The sequence below is a fragment of the Schistocerca gregaria genome, chromosome 1, assembly GCF_023897955.1.
Source record: "Schistocerca gregaria isolate iqSchGreg1 chromosome 1, iqSchGreg1.2, whole genome shotgun sequence".
Lineage (NCBI taxonomy): Eukaryota > Metazoa > Arthropoda > Insecta > Orthoptera > Acrididae > Schistocerca > Schistocerca gregaria.
Genome location: NC_064920.1, coordinates 849,217,959 through 849,236,505, shown reverse-complemented (window position 1 = coordinate 849,236,505; position 18,547 = coordinate 849,217,959).

The window sequence follows — 18,547 nt, the reverse complement described above, 5'->3', positions numbered from 1 at the left end:
TAACTAGATAAGCTCGACTAAAAGTAGTATTGGATAAAACAACACAACTGTTCGTGTTACATATTTTGTCAATGAAAATTCAACGATAAAGGATGTGGTTAAACAGTTTAAAATAAACTTCATGTTTATTTATCTTCCAAATAAAACGACTTTAAAGTGTAAAATTAGATCATAATAAAAATCCTACAAACATATTTTCTTTAAGACTTATTTTTATGTATTTAATATGCTTTATTAGAGTCTAATATTACATCTGCGAAGGTTAACTGAAAGTTTCATCTGTAGAATTTTAAATTACAACAAGTACAACTCTTATGGTTACATGAGGTTCATTTAGTTTCATATACAATATCAGACAATGTCAAGACTTCAGAATCAGTGAAATATTTCATTTGCATTGGCATGCAAAAATCTTTGTCTTGAGTTATGAACACAAGTCCGTTAACTTTGAAGTACACATCCATGTTATTTGGGGTACATGCGAAGTTACAGTTGATGCAAAAGGATTGTCATACAGCTGAGGATCTTATATCAGAAAAGTTGTAGAAATCCTTTGTGAATTTATAAACTATGTATGATTTAGTGATGGACCATCGTCCTTCTTCAGTTACTTCCTTCCTGAAGGTATCTCTCTCTTTCTTTAAATTATTGTAGGTTAAATACAAGTGGTCAGTAGTTTGATCTCCTTCATTACACGTGCACAATACGTGTCGCCTTCAGTTTGCGATGACCCATTAACTAGGCTGTAAACATCGGTGATAGTGGTAAACTATTCGTTAAATGTTGGTGTTTCATATAAAAACACGGTTTTGTTCTTCCCCTATTTTAATTCGTTGCCAGTCAACGTCTCATTTCTTTATAAACTCTTCTCTTCGTTTTTTTCTTTATTGCACTTAGAGGTATTTTATTATAACATACTATTTTTCGTGATTGCGATGACCTCTCATCTATATTATCAGATAGTTCATTGCCAATACCCCTGTAGAGCTTTTTTTCCATCTGAAATATACCTTCCAGTTGAGCATCTGCAGTCTTATGATTTTTCATAGTATATCGTCATTCAATAAGTTATGATTCCCAACGAATACAATGTTATCCTGCTGTCAGTGCGGGTTCACTGCAACTCCCTCAATATTAGTTAGATTTTTCGTTGACACAGGCGCATTTCGAGTAGCAAACTATTCTACTTGGTTATCATTCCCTTTTCAGTCTGAGCTGTAAATGAGTTTCTTGTTGCCAGCGACTTCTATCCCTGAAAACATTTCTTCATCTTATTTGCTCCCATCTGTGTAAATTTCAGTAGTTAATCTTATTCTCTTTCTTATCAATTATTCTTTAAAATTCCTCTAGGCATGGTACTCTAGAGCGATGTCTATTATTTGTTTGGGGCCTTTACATTTGACTATCTTCTAATATTTGGCAATTTCTTGTGTCTTAATATTTGTCGTAAGGCATGTTTAAGCACACAGCCCTTCGCTGGATGTCGCTTTCTAAGTTTTCACTACCTTTAAATTGATTAATCGTTGTACCCTAATTAATTTAGTGTGATTCTACTGTCGCTACAGCGCTCCTGTCCATACCGTCGAGGCAAAGATCCTTTATAAATAGTTCTTAGTGTCGCAGTGCGCCAACCTCAGATTATCTAGTTGTCCGTGAGAGTGCATAAATTAAAGCTGTACATAGGTCTGTCGTGTTTTGAACGTGTTTGTTGAATGTAAACTAACTGTAGATTACGACACCGAAAAATTATATGTTTCAAGGTAAAAGTTAATTTTTGATGAATAACATCACCTTTCCCTTACGATGAGCATAGCATCTGATTTCTTTTCATTCGATCGCCACTTGCTATTATCAACCCAAGACTCCATTTCTATGATGCAGGTCTTCTCAATTTCAAGAATGTTTTTCTTTCTTTAGACAGTACCATTAGGGCATCTAAAAAGCAATTACGAGTAAATGACTTTAGCAAGGCAACCTAAGTCATCATTATTTTCCTTTCAAGGTTTAAGCTGTTGCCTCTCCAGACTCACAAACAAAATCATTCACATCTTTTTCTAGGTTTCCCAATATCTCTTTTCCCTCTCGGCTTGTAGTTAAGGATCTTCTGAAGAATTCTGTGACCTGGCATTCTCATGAGGTGTTGTCTCCAACCTTCATGAAATTTTTGACTTTGTTCATTAATGCTTAAAATATTTAATTCTGTTCTAATATTTTCGTTTCTAATCATGTCTCTTCGTGTGTAGTCCTACGTCTTTCTTAGGAACCTGATCTCTGTTGTTTCAGGTTTATTTTCTTGTTTTTCTTTTTGTGTTAACCCACCATTGGCTTCCATAGAACAAGGCAGGAGCAGCCATTACTTTATAGAATTTCGTGATGGTCTCTTCTTGTGCTTTATGTCCTAATGTTCTGCTGACGGTACCACAGACAGCTTAGAATTAGTGTATTTTATTTTCTGTATCAGAGTCAAAGGAATTTGGGTGTTTTTTCCGTATCAGAGTCAAAATCAAAATTTACAGTACAGCCTAAGTAATAAATTTGAGACACGTGTTGGAAAAGTGAATTATACAAAACAGTTTTTGACTTGACTGGATATCTTCCTCGGAATGCCATTATTCTTGTTTTATTTTTAGAAGTTTTAAAGTTGTACGTCTTGTAAATTTCGTTCAGAGCGTATACTGATATTCGGGGGACATCTTCCTTCTTTTTAATAATAAAAGATGTCATCAGCACACAAAAGTATATTCAGATATTCCTCATTCGTCCGTTTGTTTACTTTATACGAGTATTTCCATCTGCGAAGAAAGGTAAATACTAGGAAGGGTAGGTGATAGTCCACACTCTTGTCTAACGCCTGGTTAATAATTATTGCTTTTAATAGAGTCCTACCTGTGTTTATCACAATGCGTGTAATTTTGTAGAGACTTTTAATTACTTCTAAGGTAGTGAAAGTAGATAAGGATATCCACATTCAGACATAACCTTCCACGAGCTATCACGGCTCACACGGTCAAAAGCCTTCTGAATTTCGGTAGAGGCCGTATGGCTTTCTGTATTAAATTCTCTGCGTTTTTCTATAACGTTTTTAATTCTAAACACGTTGTCTGTGCGTGAACGACCTGATCTAAACCAATTTTGTTCTTTAGAAATAATAGCTTCTGTGATATTCTTCATGCATTTATTGATTATCTTTGAGTAAGTTTGTGCCAGTGTTTAGAAGACTGATGCCACGGCATTTTTACAGCCTTCACATTTCCCTTTTTTGGAAAGGGCGATTATTTCTGCTCTATACCAAGAATCTGGGATATAGCAGTTCGTCCAACATTCATTTATTAATTGCAAAAGTCTTATGTCGAATAGTAACCCTCACTATTTCATTAGTTCTGCATTTATTCCATCAAACCCAGTAGTTTTTCTATTATCCATGCCTACCAAAGGCTTTTGTAGTTTCTTCATAGTAACTGGATCTACTGTTTCATTGTACATACTTTGTCCAATGTCATCTTCGTTCTTCTAGTACACCAGAAGTCTGCATAATGATTCATCCATCGTTCATTGGTTATAATTTTCAGTGAGGCTGTGTCTTCGTGGGCCACCGTGACATTCTATGCACAGTGCTGTCTGTCGTATAGGTCGCGCTCTAAGATGCTAATGAATGACTTCCACGACTCGTGATGTAAATTGTGCACTATGTATTCCGCAGCATTCCTTTCTATTTTGTATGTTTCACAGCTCTCTGGCTTTTCATCGATATAAACTTCAAATAAGTATTTCAGTGCTCCAAATTCTGAGTCGTTTTTCCCATCTCTTTTGTTTCTTTTGCCAACTTCTTCTCAGGCTGCTTCAGTGATGAAGACTTTGATATTATTCCATTCTATATCGACGTCTTTATGGACTGATAGTAAAGCAAGCTTTTCTTGTGGTCTTTGCTCATAAAGTTTTCTAATAGGCTGGAGCTGAACTCATGTTATGGCTTCTTTTGGCGTTCCACTGTTTTCTTTCATTTTGATAGTAGCCTTACCTTACAGCCTAAAAGGAAGTGAGCGCTACCTAAGTCTCTTCCTGTATAAACATTTGATTAAAATTCGTAATTATGTCATCAATTAGTATATAATCACTCATAGCCTTAATCCTCGTGCACTCCATGTAAATTTGTGAACCTCTTTCTTTCTGTAAAATATATTAGTAAGTTTAAAATTATAGTAGCAGGCAAATTGCTGTAATTCCTGTCCATTATTATTATTAAGAGTCTTTCCTTCAAATAGTCTTCGGTCAGGGAAGGCTCTAGAAGCGAGTTGAAACAGTTTCCCTATGGAGACAACTCCGATAGAAAGTCAGGCGGGTCGCGATATCTAGAGGTGGCAGCTCACATCACGCGACTTAACCTGCGCAGCGCTCGTAACGCAGCCAGGGAATTGTAAGATTACTGGGAAACTCACAAGCGGCCTCGGATACAGGCAAGCTAAGTAATGTAATATACAGACCTGGACCACAGCACGATCCTCATAAACATCCTTTTGTTGCTTTCTTGCTTTTCTAATGTCGTTGATGAGACGCTACTGTTCTGTGGCTATTGTAGCTACGTACCAAGTTCTGTAGATTAGCGGGACATTAAAACTCATGCAACATTTCAAAATACAAAGCCACCAGGCTACGTCAGAGGTAAATTGCACATGAATGCTCTGCATGGAGACAAATATTTGATTGTGAGACAGCGTTCTAAAAATTTTTGGCTGTCATTAACACATCAGTATAATAAGTTTTTACAGTATTTATTTAAATATGGATAGGCTGCTATAGGAGGAAAAAGTTTCCAGAATGAGATTTTTACTCTGCAGCGGAGTGTGCGCTTATATGAAACTTCCTGGTAGATCAAAACTGTATGCCGGACCGAGACTCGAACTCGGGACCCTTCTTCCTTTCGCGGGCAAGTGCTCTACCAACTTTTTTTTATTTCATTTGGTTCGTCTTCGTTCTTTGTGTCTGCTCGGGGCGGACGTCGCAAGACACCCGTTTCAGTTCGCCGTTGATCCATTAACTCAGTTTTTTTTAATACAGAGGGCAGCTAACCCTCTGACCGAACACGCTGAGTTACCGTGCCGGCACCAACTGATCTACCCAAGCACAACTCACGGCCCGTCCTCGCAGCTTTACTTCTGCCAGTACCTCGTCTCCTGCCTTCCAAACTTTACAGAAGCTCTCCTGCGAACCTTGCAGAACTAACACTCCTGAAAGAAAGCACTTGCCCACGAAAGGCAAAGGTCTCGGGTTCGAGTCTCGGTCCGGCACACAGTTTTAATCTGCCAGGAAGTTTCAAGAAAAAGTTTGTTAGCGTTCCAGAGGAAATGGCACATGGCTTTTGAGCCATACAGTGAGTTTATCTGTAATTATCATCTGCATTTACTGTAATCACTAGGCCTATATATAAATATTACACTTCAAGTTTTACATTGAATTTCTTTAGTTTTAAACATCACTCACATACTTGCACGTTTCTACCCCTATGCATTAAAGAAGAAATTCACGTTAATGAAAAAAGTAAGGCCACATCCATGCTCTATGGCAGAATAGCAACTTCAGCTGATCGATAGCATACGTTTCTGAAGGCACTACCTCAGTACCGAGAACAGAAACTAATTACTGGCTTGTTGTACTGTAGCTTGCTGCAACGACTGTGACATCAATATCATGTACACTTTCAGTATGATTTGTTTGTCTGGCGAGAAATGTTTATATAATATTTTGATTTTATATGAAGAAATAGTGATTTGCCGCTGTGGTGAATGCAGTCCGTTAGGACAAAGACTTTCTACTTTGGTGATTTATGGAATAAATTTCCGTTCTGCAATTTTATAACGTCACAAAATATGTACACAATAATGCTATGTATGTTCGAGTATCATTGTTCTGATTAACTTCGTCTTGAAACACTGTATTAGTTCTTCTATGCTTATTACAGGCTCAAGAGAAAACCTTGAACATTTAATTGGTCTTCTGCAAATGTTTAATTTAGATTTCAAACTTGGACGACACAGAAGAACATGAAATGCTACCAGACTCCATCGAGTGGCCCAACCTCTAGCGGATGTACTGAATCGGTTTCAAAACGACAAAACATCATACATGTAGTTCATGTATTAGAACATTAAAATGAAGCTAAAACTTTGCATGATCAAGAGGTGTCAAGTATAGTACACTCCATTATGCAGACAGCACCAATAACGGTCTTGAGAATTGCATTACCGATGAGCCATCGACTATAAGCACACATTATACACTCCTGGAAATGAAAAAAAGAACACATTGACACCGGTGTGTCAGACCCACCATACTTGCTCCGGACACTGCGAAAGGGCTGTACAAGCAATGATCACACGCACGGCAGAGCGGACACACCAGGAAACGCGGTGTTGGCCGTCGAATGGCGTTAGGTGCGCAGCATTTGTGCACCGCCGCCGTCAGTGTCAGCCAGTTTGCCGTGGCATACGGAGCTCCATCGCAGTCTTTTAACACTGGTAGCATGCCGCGACAGCGTGGACGTGAACCGTATGTGCAGTTGACGGACTTTTAGCGAGGGCGTATAGTGGGCATGCGGGAGGCCGGGTGGACGTACCGCCGAATTGCTCAACACGTGGGGCGTGAGGTCTCCACAGTACATCGATGTTGTCGCCAGTGGTCGGCGGAAGGTGCACATGCCCGTCGACCTGGGACCGGACCGCAGCGACGCACGGATGCACGCCAAGACCGTAGGATCCTACGCAGTGCCGTAGGGGACCGCACCGCCACTTCCCTGCAAATTAGGGACACTGTTGCTCCTGGGGTATCGGCGAGGACCATTCGCAACCGTCTCCATGAAGCTGCGCTACGGTCCCGCACACCATTAGGCCGTCTTCCGCTCATGCCCCAACATCGTGCAGCCCGCCTCCAGTGGTATCGCAACAGGCGTGAATGGAGGGACGAATGGAGACGTGTCGTCTTCAGCGAAGAGAGTCGCTTCTGCCTTGGTGCCAATGATGGTCGTATGCGTGTTTGGCGCCGTGCAGGTGAGCGCCACAATCAGGACTGCATACGACCGAGGCACACAGGGCCAACACCCGGCATCATGGTGTGGGGAGCGATCTCCTACACTGGCCGTACACCTCTGGTGATCGTCGAGGGGACACTGAATAGTGCTCGGTACATCCAAACCGTCATCGAACCCATCGTTCTACCATTCCTAGACCAGCAAGGGAACTTGCTGTTCCAACAGGACAATGCACGTCCGCATGTATCCCGTGCCACCCAACGTGCTCTAGAAGGTGTAAGTCAACTACCCTGGCCAGCAAGATCTCCGGATCTGTCCCCCACTGAGCATGTTTGGGACTGGATGAAGCGTCGTCTCACGCGGTCTGCACGTCCAGCACGAACGCTGGTCCAACTGAGGCGCCAGGTGGAAATGGCATGGCAAGCCGTTCCACAGGACTACATCCAGCATCTCTACGATCGTCTCCATGCGAGAATAGCAGCCTGCATTGCTGCGAAATGTGGATATACACTGTACTAGTGCCGACATTGTGCATGCTCTGTTGCCTGTGTCTATGTGCCTGTGGTTCTGTCAGTGTGATCATGTGATGTATCTGACCCCAGGAATGTGTCAATAAAGTTTCCCCTTCCTGGGACAATGAATTCACGGTGTTCGTATTTCAATTTCCAGGAGTGTAAGTACCACTGAGCCGCCAATAAAACAGTGATAAATAACCGACGTTAAGTTTCTTGGAGAGTGGCAGTACATCAATTTCGATGGAACGATCGAGCCAGATTGCTAACACATTAGACTACGAGGTTTAAGTTTTTCTCATAGTGAAAATAAGTACTTTGCAGCGATTGAGAAAAACATGCTATCATTTTTTGGAAAATTTCATATTTCTGTGCACGCTGTATCACTGTGCTCCGAATATTTGCTATACTTTACTGTGATAAATCTCCGCTCTTTTCAGCCCTGAGCGTTTCATTAACATTTGTGCCACATTAAACAATCCAGACGGTCACATCATCATTCCTGTTTCTGTGATGAAACAGTGCTTTGAAATACAAGCGAAAATAGTATGGTAATTAACTTGACATGGCAAATATTCGTCATTAAATTTGAATAAACGGCAAAGCAATTGTAGACCTTGCCTGTTCATACGCACTGCGCAGGCAGAATGATAATCAAGCAAAATGTTTCAATAGTTGTCAATATTGGCTACCGTTATTAACAAAATGGCTTTAATGTAAGAGAGTATCACTGAAGAGACTCCTTTCCTGCGATGTACGTGCATCATTTTTAACTGAGTAAATAATGAAATAATAATTTCCATAAGCGTCCTATTAAACAGAGCAAAGTGGAATGAATACCACTGCTGTTTAACGTCATACCAAAATTATGGTGACAACTCATCACCGAGGAAAACTGTTGCATGACGCAGATGCGCTGGAGCCGTGCATTGATTCCATTTCTGGACTAAATTTGGAGTTCGCTCTTACTTGAAACAACGCCGCTGACCCCTCAGATTGTAACGTCAGAAAGGACAGCTAAAGGCAAAATTTTACTTACTGCGCGTTTACAGTGCAGTAGGAACAGTACACCGTTACCAAAAGTGGTCTTCGCTGAGATTAGTTATACCAATTTTGCCACACTTCTGGAAATACCTATTTCATTATTTTGCAGCCATAACTTATTAAACAGATGGGTCTATGGAATTCACACCCGTCAGCACCTGCCTTATTTAGAATTCGAATTATTACATTCTTCCTGAATGTCTCATACATGTTGCACACCAAGTTGAATCATGTTCTCATGGCTGGCTCTCTCAAGGACCTGAGTGGATGTGGTTTACTCCAGGACCTTATTTTCATCCCTCTGCTCTTTCTGTAATATTGGCCTTAATTCTGCTTACCTTATAGAAACACTTTCCAGATTTCCTTTATTTTGCTTTAATGGGAACATTTTAGGTTGGGATTTATCTTAAGTGTTGTTAATATGGAATGAAACAATACAGTTTACTTACAATATTTTCACTAATTGTTTCGAACGTTTAAACCTCAATCATCGGATACGTTTGTGTGTGTTAATATGGTACGCTAGAGTTGTTTAACGACTTTGGGGTAACCTATGGCACTGTATAGGAGAGAAGAATAAAACGCTATTTCAGAACGTGGCTTTGTAGAGGTCTCCCATTTAAGACCCAAAGGATACATCGCGGTGATTGTGAATACAAAATTTAAAATGGATGCGGCCGTGACAAGAGACAGGCGCGGCTACTCCGGCACATGTTCTGGCAGTTAAGGAGACTGAACCGGACAGAACTCATTGTTAGTAGACGCACGAATCTTGCGGCGTCATCAGTAGATGGCGGCACCCTTTGAGCCTCAGTGTTTGGCGGACGCTCTGAGTTTGAAAATAAAGATGTCCGTCTTTGAAACCAAATTGTGTAGATGTCTACTTTGAGGCGAACGTTCTGGCAGGTCTTTGATGCACAAGAATTCACTTCATAGCGTTGTGAATTATTTGCAAGAGTATCAGCTGGGGAATAGAATGAATCTGGACCCAAGGTGAAAGAAATTAAGTTTGATCCTCTATTATGTTATTAAGAAAAGTAAAAAGAACTACAATAATCACAGTAGCCTTTTGAGTGCTACATGCGAAATATCTAAACGTTGATGATGTTCTACATGTTCTTCTCATTTACAACCTTTTGAGTATTAATGAATCCTGTTCGTTTCTGGAACTTCTTGCATTATGAGGGTATTACCAGAGGAGCTTAAAACTTTAATTTGTATTAGGAAATCTAAATCCAAATAGCCGTCAATCTGACGTCAAACAGACATCAAAACGACATCATTGCCAAAATAATTCTCCTGTGTTTCACATACACGTTGATCATCAGGAAAATCTGAGTCACGAGTTGGTCAGTGTAGAGAGCTTTTGTGCCACTCAAGGGAAGATTATTGCAGTTTTTTGCAAAATATCTGAGTACCAACCTGTCAACATCTCGAAGTTTTCTGCTTTTACTGGTGCTCCAATCGGAAGGTTCTGAAGTTATCTCCCCCGGTCTGCTATTGAAATTGGTCTCTCCGCTCCCATATCCATGTTAGAAGCAACTTCTACTCTGACCACCACTGTTCTGGAAAATTATGGACTCGCATGCCGATAGTTTGAAGTGGAGCTTCGATGCTTCCTTCATATGCCACTTGCTTTGTTCTTTCCAATCTTGATTTATCCACTCTTCCAACTACTTTTAAAGTTGCATTCTCTCAAAAACCTTATTAATGGTAGTATTTTTTTTCTTCCCTTAGATCTCTTTCTAGATATATGTAAGAGTCACCCATAACCGGGAACACTATTTCGATCTTCACTATGTTTGTTGTTATACAACTAGCCAGAAACTCGATCATCATTGTTAACACATTGAAGTTCTTGTTTTGCCCTGCACATCCACCCACTACCAGGTTTATGATATCATAGCGTGAGAGATTAGCTGCTTTCAACTCATTGAATACGATATAAGCCACCTCACTGGAGAATTTCTTGAATTCATCCTCCGGCCATCAGTATACGGATACATCAGGAAAGTTTAGAGAATCACTTGACAACCCTTGAACGGTTAAAAGATTGTAGAAATAAAACTGACTGCAGTAGTAGGAAATTTGGTCTGCTATCTTTGAGAGACCAAGTTCTTTTCGGAGTCGAATCCGAAGAAAAAACAGCCTATCGGTTTTATACCCAAGTGCTGGAAAAAAACTTGTGCTCTTTTTCTTCTGTGGCTCCAATTTTATTTTCAGTCATGACACATTCGTCTCATATCTACACTTGGGTAAGAAACACCATTATGATCTTGTGCTTGGTTATTGCTGTCAACACCTTGAGGAATATTTCACAACAGACTCACAGATGGTTATCGCATTGATTGACAATACCGTAATTAAAAGTTGGGGATTTTCCTTTAAGCCCTTGGTTCTTCTTCTTCTGAGGACCCGGTGTTTCAGCACGACAATATTTGAGAATAAACGCATTTTGCCTACTCTCCCAGAAATGGAATTTTGTAACGCATCGATGTCAGACATCGTTAGTAACAAACACTGATAACCAACTCTTTGGTTACATGTAGGGTACTCGTGGAGGCCTTTAGTGGAATACCTGGACACATGCAGCAGTGAAGCCACTATAGTAATTGTACATTGTCATGTAAGAATAGTAGGCACATTTAACAACTGAAGAAATTATACAAAATGGAGACAGAACCACATAAAAGTATCAATAAACATAGATGTTTTTCCTTTATTGGTACACTAATTATAAGGTTATAATGGGAGCACTGAGTTTCGAAACACGTTTGCTTTGTTGCATACAAAGTTAGATTATTTTTCATATTCATTTCATTGTATTTTAGTGTATACTTTTAAAGACTGAAACTTATGCACGTACCCCTGGGCCCCGTTAGCTAGAAACACGACGTACGACCTCAGCTTTTATCACCAGAGTAGCAGAGGCAATCGGTAACGATTAAGAATTTTCCTATCTCTGTCAGTAATATGACTACTTTTCAAGGCCCTGTATCCCGGAAATTCTTGGCGTAAAGACAATTAAAACTCTCATAACATATTTCGCTGTGTACTTTTACTTTATTTCTAACATCAAAATTCTTTCCAATAATTGATAATTACTTGCAATACACGCGAAAATGAAGCAACGTAGATTATATGCTTTTTATCTCTTCTCTATTTTTCTTTTCCACTTGTCAGGTTGCCGAATCTCTTCCTTGCTTTTTTATTTACTATTATATTTGTGGGTGGTGAAACATTTTGTTTCATTTCACTCACTTAAACTTTAATTCTTAGTAATAACACTGTAAAAACCCTTCAAAACCTGAAGTGCAGATTAGCACTTTAGGGGTGTCACCATGTTTGATTTTGGGTGTCATCTGATCGTATATGGTGTTACACACGCTGTTCGCAATGGTTTATTCAGCAAATGTCCGAATTTGACACCAGGTTCTTCTCTAGGTGTCCACTATAGAAGTTCAACGTGTAATTTGTCACACTTGCGTCCATTCTGGAGACTTCTCCAATGAAAAGAGTGGAAAGTTCCCTGTCTGAATAAGGCTAAATATATTAAATAAGACTAAACATAAGCTAATAACTTGGTTACAAACATAAAATTAAGGCAATTGTGAAAACGCGCCTTCTCTCCGATCAGTAGCTTCTTTTATGTTAAATACTTTACGTATATAACGACCCGTGAAAATCTCGACAACGCCTTAAAATACAAAAAGACTACGAACTATCAGAATACCATAGTGCAGCGCGGAATTATCCAAGCCGTCTAAGACGCTGCAGTCATGGACTGTGTGGCTGATCCCGGCGGAGGCTCGAGACCTCCCTCGGGCATGGGTGTGTGTGTTTGTCCTTAGGATAGTTTAGGTTAAGCAGTGTGTAAGCTTAGGGACTGATGACCTTAGCAGTTAAGTCCATTAAGATTTCACACACACACACACACACACACACACACACACACACACACACACACACACAAAACATTACCAGTTTTGAACTACAGGCCAGAACGTGCATTCCAGATCTAATAACTTGCCCTTTTTTGTTAAAAGATACACCCTGAAACGGCTTACAAAGGACATTCCCGTTTGACCGATATAGTATACGTCACAACAAGACAATTTTATAGATTCCCGATCTCAAGAAGGGGAAAGACATAGGTTCCTGATTGCAAGGAAGTAGGAACTACAGAATACATTTTGCACCTTAGTATTCCTAAACAGTTTGGCCAAGCCATAACAAAAGAGGCCCAAAAGGGGAACAGCTCAACGCACATCAGCGCCAACCGTTTGTGGTTGTGAGCTCGTGCTCTTAAGCTCCACTCGTTCCTGGTATTCGTTGTAGAAATGACGGATCGAAGACGCACTAAAACCATTTTCATGTGCTACAAGCGAAAGATTGCTAATTTATTTCTCAATAGATTCCAAGGTGAGACTAACTTCAAGCCTTCGAGCAATCGGCGACCTAAAAAAGGTATACTACCTTCGGTGGTCCCATGCAGCGACAATCACTGAATAGCTAGTGATAGCTTTCCAATAAATATCGAAACACACTTTATTATTAACCAGTTTGAGGGATAAATCTAAATAACTTAGCACATCCTATTTACGCATGGCTTCATGGGTAAAAAGCAATATAGGAAGACGACTGTTAAAATCGAATAAATGGGCATCAATATCCACTTCTTGGCCTTTAAAAACGATCAAAATGTCATCGACATATCTTTTATAAAAAAGGATCTGGGAATACATCTACGAGAAAGACCGAGAGACAATTCCCCATAGTCAGGCCATCGCCTTGCTTTAAATATTACTGTCAAATGAAAAACAGCTACGTGAAACAAGTAACGCCAGAAGGGAGATTGTCTCATCCACTTCCTCGCTGATAACAGACGCATTATTGTGCAGGGAATTTCTCACGATACCGATCGTTTCCATAAGAGGAACATTAATAGAGAGATTTTTGTATTAAATGAAAGAAGAATACAACTGTCCGGAAATGTACAATTTTGCAGCAACTCGACTAGATGTTTCCCACTGCGTAACGAAAATGAGTCAATAAACGTACATCTTTTAACGCATCGAATAACATTTTTGGAGCAATTCCGTTAACTACGACGTGGACAAATAGGCCAGGTTTGTGAATTCTTCCGCATGTAGAACAGGAATTCTGGGTCCCATCACTTTGAATTTATGTCAAGTTGTGTCTTATCGTAAGCCAATATGGGATCGAATCCTATTGCACGGATACTATTTTCCACATAAAATTTTAACACCTTTTTCAACATTAATCTTCCTATAGAGTAACACTTCAGATCTCCCTTTGTGTACTGGTACCATAATAGCTTCTTCCTGGTTTAGCTTTTTGGCAGTCGATAAAAGGACATTTTGTTGAAAAGAGAAGACTGATTTATTCATTACCTTATGGAGCTCCAATGTTAGGCGCGTAATGGGGCCCCTTAGGGATACGGCGGCTAAGAAGGGGAAGAAATCCAGTGTGCACTCCGTGTGCATTCCGGGAGGAGTCATTCCTGATGTGGAAAGGGTCCTTCCGGATGCCATGAAGAGCACAGGGTGCAGCCAGCTGCAGGTGGTGGCACATGTCGGCACTAATGACGTGTGTCGCTTTGGATCTGAGGCAATTCTCTCTGGATTCCAGCGGCTATCTGATTTGGTGAAGGCTGCCGGTCTTGCTTACGAGATGAAGGCAGAGCTCACCATCTGCAGCATCGTTGACAGAACCGACTGCGGACCTTTGGTGCAGAGCCGGGTGGAGGGTCTGAATCAGAGGCTCAGACGGTTTTGCGACCGTATTGGCTGCAGATTCCTTGACTTGCGCCATAGGGTGGTGGGGTTTCGGGTTCCGCTGATTAGGTCAGGAGTTCACTACAGTCAGCTGGCGGCTACACGGGTAGCGGAGGCTGTGTGGCGTGGACTGGGCGGTTTCTTAGGTTAGAAGGCCTCGGGAAAGTGCGGGATGGGCTGCAATGTCAAAGGGTGCTTGGCAATTACAGGACGTGCTTGGATCAAGGAACAGTCGGAATTACAGTTGTAAATTGTTGTAGTTGCGCTGGAAAAGTCCCTGAGCTTCAAGCGCTAATAGAAAGCACAGAAGCTGATATCGTTATAGGTACAGAAAGCTGGCTAAAGCCTGAAATAAGTTCTGCAGAAATTTTTACGAAGTCTCAGACGGTGTTCAGGAAAGACAGATTAGGCAGAATTGGTGGTGGAGTGTTTGTGTCTGTCAGTAGTGGTTTATCTTGTAGTGAAGTCGAAGTAGATACTCCGTGCGAATTGGTGTGGGTGGAGGTTATACTTAACAGCCGAATTAAGTTAATAATTGGCTCCTTCTACCGACCCCCAGACTCCGATGATACAGTTGCGGAACAGTTCAGAGAAAGTTTGAGTCTCGTAACAAATAAATACCCCACTCATACGGTTATAGTTGGTGGGGACTTCAACCTACCCTCGGTATGTTGGCAAAAATACTTGTTCAAAACCGGTGGTAGGTAGAAAACGTCTTCCGAGATTGTCCTAAATGCATTCTCCGAAAATTATTTCGAGCAGTTAGTCCACGAACCCACGCGAATTGTAAATGGTTGCGAAAACACACTTGACCTCTTGGCCACAAACAATCCAGAGCTGACAGAGAGCATCATGACTGATACAGGGATTAGTGATCACAAGGTCATTGTAGCTAGGCTCAATACCATTTCTTCCAAACCCATCAGAAACAAACGCAAAATAATTTTATTTAAAAAAGCGGATAAAGTGCCACTAGAAGCCTTCCTAAAAGACAATTTCCATTCCTTCCGAACTGACTATGCGAATGTAGACGAGATGTGGCTCAAATTCAAAGATATAGTAGCAGCAGCAATTGAGATATTCATACCTCATAAATTGGTAAGAGATGGAACGGATCCCCCGTGGTACACAAAAAAGGTCCGAACGCTGTTGCAGAGGCAACGGAAAAAGCATGCGAAGTTCAGAAGAACGCGAAATCCCGAAGATGGGCTAAAATTTACAGACGCGCGAAATTTGGCACGTACTTCGATGCGAGATGCCTTTAATAGGTTCCACAACGAAACATTGTCTCGAAATTTGGTAGAAAATCCGAAGAAATTCTGGTCGTATGTAAAATACACAAGCGGCAAGACGCAGTCAATACCTTCGCTGCGCAGTGCCGATGGTACTGTTATCGACGACTGTGCCGCTAAAGCGGAGTTATTGAACGCAGTTTTCCGAAATTCCTTCACCAGGGAAGACGAATGGAATATTCCAGAATTTGAAACACGAACATCTGCTAGCATGAGTTTCTTAGAAGTAGATACCTTAGGGGTTGCGAAGCAACTCAAATCGCTTAATACGGGCAAGTCTTCAGGTCCAGATTGTATACCGATTAGGTTCCTTTCAGATTACGCTGATACTATAGCTCCCTACTTAGCACTCATATACAACCGCTCGCTCACCGATAGATCTGTACCTACAGATTGGAAAATTGCGCAGGTCGCACCAGTGTTTAAGAAGGGTAGTAGGAGTAATCCATTTAACTACAGACCTATATCATTGACGTCGGTTTGCAGTAGGGTTTTGGAGCATATACTGTATTCAAACATTATGAACCACCTCGAAGGGAACGATCTATTGACACGTAATCAGCATGGCTTCAGAAAACATCGCTCTTGTGCAACGCAGCTAGCTCTTTATTCGCACGAAGTAATGGCCGCTATCGACAGGGGATCTCAAGTTGATTCCGTATTTCTAGATTTCCGGAAAGCTTTTGACACCGTTCCTCACAAGCGACTTCTAATCAAGCTGCGGAGCTATGGGGTATCGTCTCAGTTGTGCGACTGGATTCGTGATTTCCTGTCAGGAAGGTCGCAGTTCGTAGTAATATACGGCAAATCATCGAGTAAAACTGAAGTGATATCAGGTGTTCCCCAGGGAAGCGTCCTGGGACCTCTACTGTTCCTGATCTATATAAATGACCTGGGTGACAATCTGAGCAGTTCTCTTAGACTGTTCGCAGATGATGCTGTAATTTACCGTCTAGTAAGGTCATCCGAAGACCAGTATCAGCTGCAAAGCGATTTAGAAAAGATTGCTGTATGGTGTGTCAGGTGGCAGTTGACGCTAAATAACGAAAAGTGTGAGATGATCCACATGAGTTCCAAAAGAAATCCGTTGGAATTCGATTACTCAATAAATAGTACAATTCTCAAGGCTGTCAATTCAACTAAGTACCTGGGTGTTAAAATTACGAACAACTTCAGTTGGAAGGACCACATAGATAATATTGTCGGGAAGGCGAGCCAAAGGTTGCGTTTCATTGGCAGGACACTTAGCAGATGCAACAAGTCCACTAAAGAGACAGCTTACACTACACTCGTTCGTCCTCTGTTAGAATATTGCTGCGCGGTGTGGGATCCTTACCAGGTGGGATTGACGGAGGACATCGAAAGGGTGCAAAAAAGGGCAGCTCGTTTTGTATTATCGCGTTATAGGGGAGAGAGTGTGGCAGATATGGTAAGCGAGTTGGGATGGAAGTCATTACAGCATAGACGTTTTTCGTCGCGGCGAGACCTTCTTACGAAATTTCAGTCACCAACTTTCTCTTCCGAATGCGAAAATATTTTGTTGAGCCCAACCTACATAGGTAGGAATGATCATCAAAATAAAATAAGAGAAATCAGAGCTCGAACAGAAAGGTTTAGGTGTTCGTTTTTCCCGCTCGCTGTTCGGGAGTGGAATAGTAGAGTGATAGTATGATTGTGGTTCGATGAACCCTCTGCCAAGCACTTAAATGTGAATTGCAGAGTAGTCATGTAGATGTAGATGTAGATGTAGATGTATAATACCACTAGCTCTGACGCTAAGTTGAAGTTATCTTTTTCGGTGGGAGCTTTATCAACAGCGAGCTTGGTATCAGTCGAGAGACGATCACTATTTTATCATTCAACACCGGTCGCACTTGATGTTTCAAACCCTTGCGCAGGAGCGTTTACTGTCAGACTTTATGTCAGTGGAATTCAGAAACGGCTAGGTTAAATGAAAGATGGACGCCTCGCGCTTTTCACCTAATCTCTCATCTTTTTATACGCTTTTTCAAGACGCAATAATTTGTTGTCCTGAGCTATACTTATGTATTAAACATTCACGCATATCGCGTTATTTAGAATCCGAATCATATCACAAAAACACATGACCTAATAAAAAGCTTGTCAGCTTAAAATCGATCGAACGAGCCAGGGCATTAAGACGATTTTCCTCAATGTACTATTGGTTGATTTCATTAGCAATGATTGTCGTAGCGCACCTAAACATGATAGGGGAACAACTAGTAAAACTATTAATCCTCAAGCACTTATTCACATAGAAAGGCAAAAGTTTATCAAACAACACTTATTGAAGGGAATGTTCAGACTGGCTTTCATAATTTAAACTTCAGATCATAAAATAAATAAGCCTCTTCTTGTACTGTCCGAAAAGGTAGAGAACGAGCAAAATCACACCGCTGCATCTTTCGGCTAATGGTACAGCAACCTCTTGAGATAGTCAAGAAAGAAAAGGCAGTTTCGGTTGGAAAATGGTTTAGTATTTATTTAATTTTTTTCTTGCAGATGTCTGATGAAGCTCCCGTGGGAGTGAAACACGCCACAAATTACATAACCAATAAACTATTTTGCTACCGAGACTGCGTATTCTTCTTTGTGTATTCAGGTGACATTTGAAAATATTAAGTGTAATAATTAAATTGCCGAAAGCTTCAAAATTATATATAAAGGACAATTAAGACAATGCAGTTGTTGGTATATTACACTGCGTGCGTGCGTGTGTGTGTGTGTGTGTGTGTGTGTGTGTGTGTGTGTGTGTTGTGTGTGAGTGAGTGACCATATGTTGGAGCATCAGTGAAACACTGCAGGGCAGATGGCCACAGATGAGCAAGAATGACAAGTAATTATTTCCTGCACATTCGA